Genomic DNA, 13,191 nt, shown 5'->3' on the forward strand with positions numbered 1-13,191 from the left:
ATTTCTATAAATTCTCAAGTGGGAATTGCACTTGTCACTGTGATTTTTATAAATAAGCTTTAATTATAGCCATGGATCTCTACAAGTTGGCAAATTTGCTTTGATGATAAAAAATATTTGTATTTGTACGATTGTTATATTGTATATGGTATCCGTTTTTTTTTTTTTTTTACTATAATGTATTGCAGTGACGTTTTCTTTAAAAACCATTTCTTTTGAACTAATGTCTGTGGAGACAAAATGCCTCTGTAAAGACTAGCGAAGGCATGCCACTTTGCCCCTGCATTTCTTAGACAGCCGTCTGATTTTCTCGCATTGAGCTTCACAATCATGTGAGCCCTCTGCAGGTGCAGTCTTTGTTTTCCGTTTTCGTTGACATCGGAGAAGACACGCATATTATACTCCATTTCTGAGCTTGTTACACCCTCTCTAACCAGTGTCTGTGGTTACTGACCATGTTGGCGGTGTGATTCTAGTCCAAGGCACAGGCTCTTTTACCTGTACTACTGTGGGTAATCTACCGGCTCTCCCGTCTAAGAGGTGTCTGCATTTTCAATAATTTTGAATATTTGCCTTCAACACGCCAGTATGATTGGGATCAATTGGACCCCATGTATGCCTGCTTCGCAAAATGGCTTTAAGTTTCCATTATCCATCGTGGACATCCCAGCCTGAGCATACGTTTTCCCGTCCCTCTACTGGAAACCTTTTTATTTTATTTTATAAACTAGCTGCCGTAGGTTTGTAGCCCCTGGGGTTGGTTTGTTCTTTGGCGTAGGTTTGTCTTGTTGAAACTCCTATCACTCTTGTTTACTTCGATGTGGACATTTCCCTCTGCAAAGGGAAAACAACAGTGCTGCTGGTAGAGGCTAAGGCCTGAGACCGTGTTGTATCCTTTACAAGTTGTATATGTTTTTTGTTGTTGTATCAAGTTGTGTCTGGTATCCCTGCTCCTGCTTGCAATGTCTTGTGCATGTGGAATATGGCGGTTGAATTTTGAGTCGTATGTTTGGGGTAGAGTTTTCATCTCATCTCATCTTGTCATATATTCTACCGACTGTCAGAATGTTCTTACGTGTGGACACTGGGCTGGAAAACCACAAAATCTGGCTAGAAAATTAATGCTCCTTAAGTGCTAGAGGAACATTTACACTTTTAAATAAAGCAGACCCTCTAATTAGATCTGGCAGCCCACCATGACCAGTTGAGAGCTTTAAGTACTGGCCCCCTTAGCTAGTATTTTGTCTGTTTAGCATTAGCTAGCACTGAGGAATCCTGTTCACCAGTGCAGGATCAGAAGACATTGAATTGGAACTAGAACAAATCTGCATCACTTCAATTCTCCCTCCAGAGTGCGGCCTTTGTCCTGGAAATCCTGCAGAGTTGCCTTCCCGCTGTGGCTGAGGAAAACAGGTTAGCTGATCTATGCTTTCCAGAAGAAGTGGCCTTATTCCCAGCGTGATTATCTCAAGGCTCAGCCGACTATCAGGACTTCATGAGAACAGCTCAACAATAGGATCTTTCCTGGAGTTGTGGGGTTTCCCCCAACCCAGCTGGCATGAAGAAGAAGATTGAGGAGTTGCTCAATCTGTCTTACACCAGTAAGGTGCCCCAATCACATTTTTGAAGCCTTAGTTGAACCAGGAGACCATTGTTTTCATAACCCTTGTTAGACCTGGTACCATTGGTTTGGGTCTCCCTTCCATTTTTTGCTGTTGCCTCATGTATTTTTTGCTGGTGTTAGATGCTTTGGGCACTGTGCCACTGCTGTCCAGTGCCACAGTGCAGGTGCTCCCTATTGTAAATTGATGTATTAATCAGTAGTTCCATGTTTTGCCATTTAGTTTACTTTTCAGACCCTAGTAAAGTGCACTGAGTGTGCCCAGGGCTTGTAAATCCAAATGCTGCTGGTGGTCTTGCAGCACTGGTTGTGCCACCCACAGAAGCAGCCTTGTAAAATGTGTCTAAGGTCTGCCATTGCAGAGCCTGTGTGCAGTCTGGTACTGTCATGCGGACTGGGCAAGTGCACCCACTTGCCTGTCCCTAAACCTTCCATTCTCTTCATATCAGTCACCCCTATAGTAGGCCCAAGGGCAGGGTGCACTGTAAGTATAAGGTAGGACATGCCCTGGTGTGTGTGGCATGTCCTGATACTGATTTACAGCCATTTTCGTTTTTCATTATTGCAAAGCTACCTGTTCTCCAAAGGCCAGAATGGGCAGTTAGATTATTACATTCTTATAATCCTAACTGACTCCGAGAACATGGTGGAAATTCGAGTTTAGTATGCCTGGACTCAGAATGATCTTTTAGTGAAGTTGATTTTAACATTCTGTGTTTGAAAATACCACTTTTAGAAAGTAGGTATTTTCTTGTCTAACCTTTCAATCCTGCCTATCTATATATACACATACTGTTCATAACTTGTTGGGGGCCCACATCACCCACTGGGGTTTGTATTTACAAGCGGACTACAGTAACCATAATTCCCGCAGCACACGCCCACATGGGCGGGACATTTTAAATGTGCTCAGGTGGACTGCTTGGATGGGGTCGCCATTGCCAGTGATCAAGGGCGTCGTTACGCCCAAAACGCGTTTGGCTCATTTGTGTGCTGCTTTCTGGCTAAATAAATCCAAGGAGCAATGGAATAGCACGTTGTGTTGTGGCTTCATCTTTGGGGCAATTCTTTGTGTGGATGTTAAAGCGGCTGGCTCGGCCGCGATGAGGCCCAACTGTGTAATCGCAGGTCGGTAGTGCAAAAGACGAAGAGGCACTACTTGAACAACGTGTCCACTCCGAGGAGGATGTTACCAGCGTTTAGCCTCATTCCGCACATACCCACTGGGGTAAGACTGTTCATAACTTGTTGGGGGCCCACATCACCCACTGGGGTTTGTATTTACAAGCGGACTACAGTAACCATAATTCCCGCAGCACACGCCCACATGGGCGGGACATTTTAAATGTGCTCAGGTGGACTGCTTGGATGGGGTCACCATTGCCAGTGATCAAGGGCGTCGTAACGCCTGAAAAGCGTTTGGCTCATTTGTGTGCTGCTTTCTTGCTAAATAAATCCAAGGAGCAATGGAATAGTTTCTTTACATTATTTATGTGGAATTTTCTCTTTGTAGTGCCTGACGGATTCGTCTTTTGTTGTATATGGTTTTAATATAAACTTAAACAATCAACTACTACAACAAAATCATTTTTGTGCAACCTGATGTCTGTTTGAAGTGAAAGTGCTTGATGCATCATTATTGTAAAATTTACAACAGAAATGACAAACCCCACTTGACCTGTATTTCTTCTACTTTGTCCTAATTTATACAAAATATTGTCCGACTTGCAATTGGTGTTCTTTCAAGAAAAAATATATTTTTTATTGTGCACCAACTCAGTTCATAGTTAATTTACAAAAAAAAAACGTAAGTATTAAGGTGCTGCATTGAGAGGGTCTCACGCCGGCCGGGCTCTGCTCCGCTGAGGCGTTCGAGGCTCACCTTTGTTTGTTGGGTGTAGCGGCCGGGCTTCGCTCCGCCGAGCGACCTACCCCCACTGCTTTCCTGTCTGGCCGTCTTTGCTCCGCTGGCCAGGACTACGGTTCCCAGCAGCCCCACCCCAGGACGCCGCCACTGTCACCATCCTGCGCCAGGAGGCGCATAAAGATCAGCGTGCTTTCGAGGACCATGTGCTGCATTGAGAGGGTCTCACGCCGGCCGGGCTCTGCTCTGCTGAGGCGTTCGAGGCTCACCTTTTTTTGTTGGGTGTAGCGGCCGGGCTTCGCTCCGCCGAGCGACCTACCCCCACTGCTTTCCTGTTTCGCCGGACTTTGCTCCGCTGGCCAGGACTACGGTTCCCAGCAGCCCCAACCCAGGACACCGCCACTGTCATCATCCTGCGCCTGGAGGCGCATAAAGATCAGCGTGCTATCTCGTCCCGCGAGGACGCGCCGGGCTAAGCCCGGGCAAAGGGCGGGCCGTCTGTGGCCGTCCGGGGCCGGTCGAGGCTGGGCTCGGACATTCCCCTTGGCAGGATTCTTTGTATAGATCCCGATCCGTCAGGCTATCGATACAACTGGACTGGTAACTAACATCTGTAGTCTCCTTTGTGCCCCCCAGTTTTATGGGATTTATTTATTGTTAACTTGACTTATTTTTGTGGTTGTACTATATTTATAAGCAACATGGGTAAGAATACACCTGTTGCTCAAGGGCCAAAAAATAGGAAGGTAACAACAACTTCTACTACCCCCTTACCTAGTCTTACTGCTATAGATAAAATGCTGCAGAAGACCATTGGGGTGGTTTCCCTCCCCCCCCAGTTTGCCACCACTCATGCAATCAGATAACACATCTATGGCAATGGGCAACTTATCAGATTCATTACTCGCAGTATCTTTTGCAGGGTTTCCTGGAGCAGAGACTAATGAGAACCGCCCTGAACAGGAACGAACCCCAATTGAATGCTCAATTTTAGGAAGTAGGCTTTCGTCAACTCCGACCATGTTGTCACCAAGTAGGAATGTGAATGTGAGTCACGACCCCCCTCTTCTTATTGTTGATGATCCGGTGGAAGTAGAAGGCCATGATGCGTGTCCAATTATTGATCTGACAAAAGGGGACAGGGAAAATATTGATAGCCCACCAGCACGAACTAGGGGACAAAAAGCGAAGTATAAACTCAAACATATTACAAATGAGTTACCAATAAGCAAACGGACAGCTAAAGGTAGCAGGAAACAACAGAGGGAAGCACAAAATAATATAGGACAAAGTGGTAATAAGGGCACGGATCAGTCAAACGATACTGTTACTAAAACCCCTGAGTCAAGTACAGAGTTGGGGAATGCAGGTTTTTGGGTGAGAATGGAGACCTTGCTTTCCACTCTATTAGGACCCATTAGCTCTAAGATCGCAAATATCGAAAAAAGGCTGGGTGCTATGGATGCGAAATTAGCAAAAATTACTAGCACAGAGATTAACAACAATGGAACTAAAGTCAGAAATAATAACAAAAGGTAATCGCTCATGACAAAAGTCCTGCTTTTATCCCGTGTACGAGTAAAACCATAGCGAACACGCAACCAGCAGTGAAACAGCTATTAAAACCTAGCTCATTATAGGAGGCTAGCTCAGGAGGAGCAACCCTAGTTACAGGCAACAACAAAACGACACCAACTGATCAGGTAGATAGGGGTATGAAGAACTGTCCAGTAGACAAGGATGAACAGATCATAGCAACTAGAGCAAGACAGGTCCCGGCCCGCATCAATTTACCACCGGAATGCTGGGCCTATGTTGCGGTTTTAGTTAATGTCCCTAAACTAAGAAATGATCAAACGGAAAACTCTGCGAGCCAAAAAAATAGAATCCTCCATTGGCTATCTGCAAATTGTAATTTTCCAATGGAAGAAGCTAATCAAATTATCCTAACGCAAAGAGTGGGTAGGGTGGGCCCACTCAGGAAAAAATTTGAGGGGGACTGCATAATTATAAATTTCAGATCTCCATACTGGGCCCAGAATATGTTGGTTAAAGCCCCACTCCCATCACCTTGGGAGTATAATACGACTCTTCTCCCTTTAGGTTACTTTTACAGGCACCTTATGGACCCTAACCTTAATTCCAGGAATACTCCCCTACCTTGTCATCGGGTAATGCATCCAATGTTTCCTAGACCCCGTCCATGCTTTACTATTCCCACTTATAATCGGTTTCAGGCCTTTGACTCACTTGATGAGAACAATTGACAGACGGTGAAGTTAGAGTGCCAACAGACTAACCTCTCTGGAAGGTCAAAAGGAGATTATTTAGAGGAGATAGAAAACATACCACTGATCCTTTGTACTCAAGTGATCCCTTTTTGCGAACCGTTAAACTCAACCTTATTATGTTCGCAGAAAACTAGCGATGAGAAGGAATTACATAGAGCAACTAGAACTATCCATATAATGGCAGGAATAAACATCTCTACTGCTGAAGAAGTACAGGAAACAGTATATCAAAATCAAACCGGAGTAAATAGTCTCCAGAACAGACCCCGATGATGATATGGTAACACTACGGTCAGAGGCTATTGCCACAACCAAAGGTGTAATAGGAGGTTATTCACTAGTTAGCTGGAACTTAGCGGGCATTAAGGGGAAGTTAAATACTCCGTTCTGGAAGGATTTCATTACTGCAGGGCATGATATCTGCCTGCAAGAGACGTGGAGTCAGGAATCGATCCATATAGAATGATACTCCTCATATTGCCTAAATGCTATTAGTTCCCCAGCTGGAAGAGCAAAGGGTGGCCTACTACTGTTGATTTCCAGTAAACTAACTATTTTTAAAACCAGAAGTTATTCAGTGGTGGAACCCCATAGCCAGGTGTTGCGGCTGGAAAGTAACAGAGGCACAGATTTAATTCTTGTTAATTTCTATAATCATAATTTCGATGCCTCTGGGGAAAAAATGTTGTTACCTCTAGAGAAGGAAATTGAAAGAGTTTTGGCAGTACCCAGTAGGCTCGTTACCACCTTATGGGTAGGAGATTTTAATATTCAACCATGCCCATTGGTACTAGGGAACCCATGTGGATTCAGGAAAGAAATGGATAATTACAATGGGGAAGGTTTAGACCATCTACACTTCCCCCATTGTAACTATGGTTCGTCATTGAATAAATTGATAGTTAAGTTTGATCTGGAATTACTAGCCTGTAATAGGAATAAGAATAACATCAGTTGCCCCACGTTTACAGGTAGGAATGCGTACACTAATATAGACCACATCCTAATCTCCTGTAATAGTGATTATTCTAATTTATGGGTTAATGAAGAAGCTTTGAGTGATCATAATAGCATAGCTATACTATTACTTTGTTGGGGTTATAAACCCCTTGATACTAATGTCTGCTCTAGGGATATAGTAGCCTCAAGACCAAATGGTATGAGGATCAAATGGGCTGGCATTGATCCCTCCAAAATACACAAAGAGGTTGTGGACAAATGTAGAACTGAGATAGAGTATTGCCTCTGCGACGAAGATAACTCAGAAATTTTGCTTTCAAATTTCCTCAGGATTAATGAAACTATAGAGGGTATTTTCACAAAAAAATTAGGGGGAAAAGAGATGTTAGGCGGGGCTGGTTTGACAAAAGCTGTACAAGGGCACTACATGAGTTAAAACAAGCATTGAGCACAAAGCCCCGGAATAACATAAATATTCAAATGCTACGTAATAAGTACAAAATATCCTTGATCAAAAGGAAAAAGGAGCTTCAAGAGGAGGCATGGCAAAACCTTAATTTAGCTTTATTGGGAGATTATAAATGTTCCCTTTTTAAAGAACGATAATATACCAGAAATAACATCATTTGTTAATTGCAATGCGTGGATCGAACATTTTACCAACATTTTTAACCCAGATAGGATTATTCTAGAAACAGTTCTTCAGGAGGATCCTGCATGGCAGCCCATGTCCCTTGGAATAAGCCTTGAGGAGGTATATGAGGGTTTAATTGATCGCAAAAGAGGGAAATCGCTGGGCCCAGATGGGGTCCCGGTAGACTTGTTTAAAACCGAAATGAACCTTTGGGCGCCACTTTTAGTAAGGCTTTTTAATGTGGCAGCGGAAGGAAGCCTACCATCCTCGTGGAGTCAGTCGGTAGTCCTATCCCTTTTTAAGAAGGGATCAGAATCTAAAGCGTGTAACTACCGCCCGATCTCCCTTTTAGATGAATCAATCAAAATCATGAGTAGGATAATGTTGAAAAGGCTAGAAACCTGGGCCGCTGAAAATGCAATTTTAACTAAAGTACAATACGGTTTTAGAAAAGGCTTGGGGACATTAGAGCAGTGTGTTCATCTGGATCTCCTTATTAACAAATATACAACTGCTAAGGATGGTTCACTGTTTCTCTGCTTTGCGGATCTGAGCAGTGCCTTTGATTTCGTGGACCATTCTATATTATGGCACATTTTATTTGATTTAGGTGCACCCAATGAAATTATACACTTTTTAGCTAGGCTCTATGAGAAACTATCATGTAAAGTACGTTATGGACCTCTTGGTAAATGTACCCCCTCCCTTAAAGTCTCAAGAGGCATTCGACAGGGTTGCGTTTTAGCTCCTTTTTTATTTTCATTATTTATTAATCAGGTCGACTCAACTTTGAGTCGGATCCCTGCGGATGCACCACACATAGGAGGGAAGGCGGTCCCTATATTATTATATGCGGACGACGCTGTTTTAATATCACGTACACAGATTGGTCTACAACAACTTATTGACAATTTCATGATATTTATTGAAAGTAGGAGACTTAAGGTGTGAACAAAACTAAGACTTTTAGTTAAATGGCATCATGAGTTCGATAATATAAGTTTAAAGATGAGCAGGAATACCAGTAGTATTTTTAGATTTTCCTCAAAACTGGGGGTCAGAAGTATAAAAGACATGATGGCAATCTATAACGTACGATGCACCTCATCGGCTTTATATGGTGCTGGTGTATGGGGGCACCAACACAATCCAACTCTTCAGGGAGATGAAAATACATTTCTTAAAAAAGCTACTCTGCGTACCTACCTCGGCATCCACTGAATTAGTACATAAGGAGGTAGGAATCGAATATATCTCTGACATAGCTGCACTACGCCCCCTGCTGCTATGGCGCTCCATTTGGGCCAAAACAGAAACACAGTTTACAAAAGAGATTATTCGCGACTGCCTGAGGCTTGATCATGTATCCCGTATTTCTTGGCTCAAATATATTTACTACTGGTATAATCTCCTGTTTGATTGCAATATTTTTCTTGAACCTGAGAATGCAGTCCTATTCTCCAAAAAAGAAATAAAAACAAGGTTTCTCATATATAAAAAAGAGAACCGTGAAAAGATGTCTGGAAAGTTATCGAGTGTGGCCTTTTACCGGGACCTACAATTGAATATTGGTTTTCAATCTTATCTCTCCATTGTGACTCGAAATTCTCACTGTTTTGTTTCAACGCGTTTAAGATTGGGTATTGCACACCATCTAGTAGCTTTTCCTAAAATGAAAACCCGATCAGACTCTGTATGCCCATGTGATAACATTTCAAGGCAGAGTTGCTGCCACTTTTTATTATTTTGTAAATTTTATTTTTCATACAGGAAATTTTATCTAAAGCCCATTTTCTTAAAAAACCATGTTCGTTCCACAAAAATAGCAATGAACCTGTTATGTTCTTTGGAAAGCCCAGATATTTGCTTTTTTGTTGCAACATATATATTGAAATGTACAGCTGCCAGGAAATCCATAGTCATCTGATATTATTTGACTGTGTTATGAGAAATTTGACCTGTCTGTACATTCTAAATTGTATGTATACTTTGATTTAGGGTATATTCTCTGGTAATTTCTCGAACTTATTATGAGAAGAAGCATTACATCTGTATGACACAATTTCTAATGTATTCCAGGGTTTTAACGCGATATAAAAATTGTTTTTGTATTGATTATCAGAAGAAAACTATGCTCATGAATTGTCATGTTAAAAGGATTTATAAATGAAATATCCATTTTTTAGGCTAACTGATGATTTTTAATATTTTAATTCATCGAAATGTTTATGTATTTGCTTTGCTTATATGGTTATGTCTTATAAATCGAATAAAGCATTTTAAACTGAACTGAACTTAAGCATGTATACATTCATAAAGTAATCTTTATTTTTCAAAGCAAATAAATTGCATACAGTACTTGATTTAACTATAACAAACCCCATCTTTCCACACTTAATCAGGGTTGTGGAATTTAATGAAAAATCTACTGGTCCATGGGACAGGTTGCCTCATATATCTACTTGTCCTGTAACAAAATCCACTTGTCGCTTTTGTGGCATGCAATGTGGCGACAAATTACGGCAGCAATCTCATTATAAACGGGTTCTGAAATAGCCTCTCTGATTATGCCAGGGCTCGTACCATAGTAGGGTTTGAATACTAGCAATTCCCTTATGTCGCCATGTGTCTGCAGGTCTACATACTGGGGCTGAAGATAGTGGTAAGCAATAGTTCCAGGCTTTTTAGTCTGTGCAAACCTACTAACTTGCATGTCATGTTTTAAGGGTTTTCACCATCTCTTCTCTAATCTTTTCCCATAGTGAGAAAGGTTGGAAATGTACTCCTGACAGTGACATATGTAAAACGTCTTCCAGGGTTAGCAAAAAAGTGGTTGGAGGTAAAGTGAATTTGGAAACATTCAGATGTTCACATGAGCAAATCTACACATGAGTATTTGCTCATGGTAAAATGCAGTTCACAGATTTTTTCTAGGAGTTCTTTTTCTTGGCCTACTGCTGTGAATTCTTATGAATTCAAGGAAACAGTATATATGCACTGAATACAAACATTTATACCATGGATGCACTTTTGAGACTTTCTTTAATAATTGGGCCTCTTCTTAGGCCTGCTGTGGCAATGTGTACTTTTTGAGACCCATTTTTTCTGTGCTTTTGCCAATGTTTGTTTACACGGTGAGGGTCCAGCAGCTCCCACACAGATAAGGTTTTACAAAAAACATGCCTATAGAAGTCACGCATTGACAGAACCAAAAGACTGACCTCCAATTTCAGTCCTACTGGCTTTACCTTTACTGTAAAGATATGGTACCTAAAATCTTACAGTAGTTTAGCTAAATGTTTCTTTCCTACTTGCATTTTTTTGTGAACATTTTATTTTGAAAGCGAAGAATCATCACTCTTGTTTTTAAGCTACTGCAAATATTTGCATATAATCAGAGAGCATTCTGTGAGCATTATACATAGCCTCATATTACTAAACCTTGAAAACGTGTTCAATTTTATACTCGAACCACTGTCAGTATTGCAGTCCGAGCTTATAACATTTACTTGGAGCGCTCACCCTAATAATAAAGGCTTTCAATTAATGAACCATAAATACAAGTTTGAACAGCATTAACCCTTTAAGTGCTGCCGTCGGCCAACGGTCGTCACGGGCACTACCTCCCCAGTGCTGCGTGCGACCGCTGGACGTCCATTTCAGCACTGGATAATGGACAGCGCAGCACTGGGGAGGTCTATTTACGAAGCTCCCAAGGTGTTAACACATGGACACACATTACCTAAACTGTAGACAATGCCCTTCCCTGATCTAAAATGTGGTACTGCAAACTGGCAGCCAAAGGGTTTGTGCTGCAGGGGGTTGGGCCTACTTGTCCCAAGGACAAATACACATTACAACTTGCTGCCCTTGACCCCAAACAATATATCCTGGGCGTCGAGCTATAGGAATTCCACACCCCTGCATCATACGTCCAACAGTGCACTATCAGACTCCTACACCTCACCACTATAAAAACAATATGACCCAGGTAATGCACAATCTCCCAGCGCCTGTACTTTTAACATTTTTATTTTAGCAGGTTTAATGTCTTCCCATTGGTCGAGTAATGCAGACTATGCACATTTTAGTAGCCAAGTTTATTTGGATGCCACCTTCCTAAGGGCTAAACCACCATTGATGAACCCGTAGACTTCAGGGGACTAAACAAAGCATGATAAAGCTATCTTTTTCCGTTTTGTTGGCCATAAGAACATTTTAATATCTAATTGCTATAGTATAATCATCTCTCACCAATATTGAAAAAAGATATACAAAGTGTAACCTCTTCAAAGTAACCAAAGTTTTTCATACTTTAATGATGAGTATTATTGTGATCAATGCCTTTTGTATTTAGTGTGCATATAAGTAAGTGCATGCATGACCATTTGTATACACACACACACACACACCCCTAGATGATTTCATGTAGTGTTCGTCCAGAGTGTATAGAAGAAAGGCGTATCTTCACCCTCTTTAATAAAATCATATACTTCATCCTGTGTTGTTATTTACGCAAAGTATGCAATAACTTGAGTGAAAGTGGAATGGAATTGCTACACAATCTACAGTAAGATACCTGCATTACCATCAAACTGTGTTATAAGGAAGGAGGCATAGTTTTAATGGACACAGAGAAGTATAAGTGTTAGGTGAAGGAGATGTTGTCAGTCCATGACCGCTACAAAAGAACAAAAATTGAATAATATAGTTTTCCTATGGCCAACAAAAAAGTTAAAATATATTTTTATTACGATTTCTGTAGCCCCCTCAACTCTACGGTTTGGTAAATTGACCATTTATTTATTTATTTATTTATGACATTTGATTAAGCGCGAACAAATGCCCTTGGGCGTCTCGGCGCTGCGACATCTGCAAAAAATTTCTCCAACTGCTTTTCTTATTTTTTAAGATATTACTGATTAAACAGCCAAGTTTTTAGCTGTTTACGGAATGACCAGAGAGAGGGACTAGTCCTAATTGACTGAGGTAAGGTATTCCACAATTTTGGAGCCGTGACCAAGAACCGGCGATCTCCCCAAGAGATGGTCTTGGTGCGAGGCACCACTAGGTCGTTGAGAATGGTAGATCGCAGTAATCTGGGGGCACAGTAGGGAATCAGCTGTTCTTTAAGAAACTGAGGTCCCTGTTTATGCAGTGCCTTATATACGATGCACAGGATTTTGAACTTAATCCGGCTTCTGATTGGGAGCCAGTGAAAGTTTCTGATTATATCGGCCGCAGACTTATGTTTAGGAATTCTGGCGAGGAGTCTTGCTGCCGCGTTTTGTATAGTCTGCATTTTATTGATTACCCTGATCTGAGCATTGGCAAAAAGTCTCTTGCAATAGTCCAGTGTGGACAACGCTAGGGAACTTATCAGGGTTTTTCCAGCACTTTCGGGAAGGAAGGGAATAATTTTTCTTACTAGGCGCAGTTTATGAAAGGCTGTAGACAAAGAGAGACAAAATTGAGGTTATCATCAAAGACAACTCCCAAGTTCCTTACTTTAGGGGCAGGTTTAGGCAGGATTCCGAAAGACGCGGGCCACCAAGCGGGGGACCAACTTGGGGTAAGTTGTCCAAATATGACAACCTCCGTCTTCTCAGAATTGAGTTTTAGACAATTGGAGGCCATCCAGTCTCCCATTGCCAGCATACCTTCTTTAAAGCTCTTGGCCACCTTTTCGCCATTATTTTTGATGGCCAGGACTAACTGCGTATCATCTGCGTATGAGGTTAGGCTCATCCCATGTGCTCTGATGATTTTGGCTAGGTCCGACACGTAGATATTAAAAAGTGTCGGACTCAGGGATGAGCCT

General features: G+C 41.8%; 1 protein-coding gene across 2 annotated transcripts in view; it reads left to right on the forward strand.

The window, feature by feature from the left end:
• TMC7 (transmembrane channel like 7) overlaps positions 1 to 13,191 on the forward strand; it is a 430,401-nt gene that overhangs the window by 117,300 nt on the left and 299,910 nt on the right. The gene's annotated exons all lie outside the window — the stretch shown is intronic.

This window comes from Lissotriton helveticus, chromosome 10, assembly GCF_964261635.1.
Source record: "Lissotriton helveticus chromosome 10, aLisHel1.1, whole genome shotgun sequence".
NCBI classification, from domain to species: domain Eukaryota; kingdom Metazoa; phylum Chordata; class Amphibia; order Caudata; family Salamandridae; genus Lissotriton; species Lissotriton helveticus.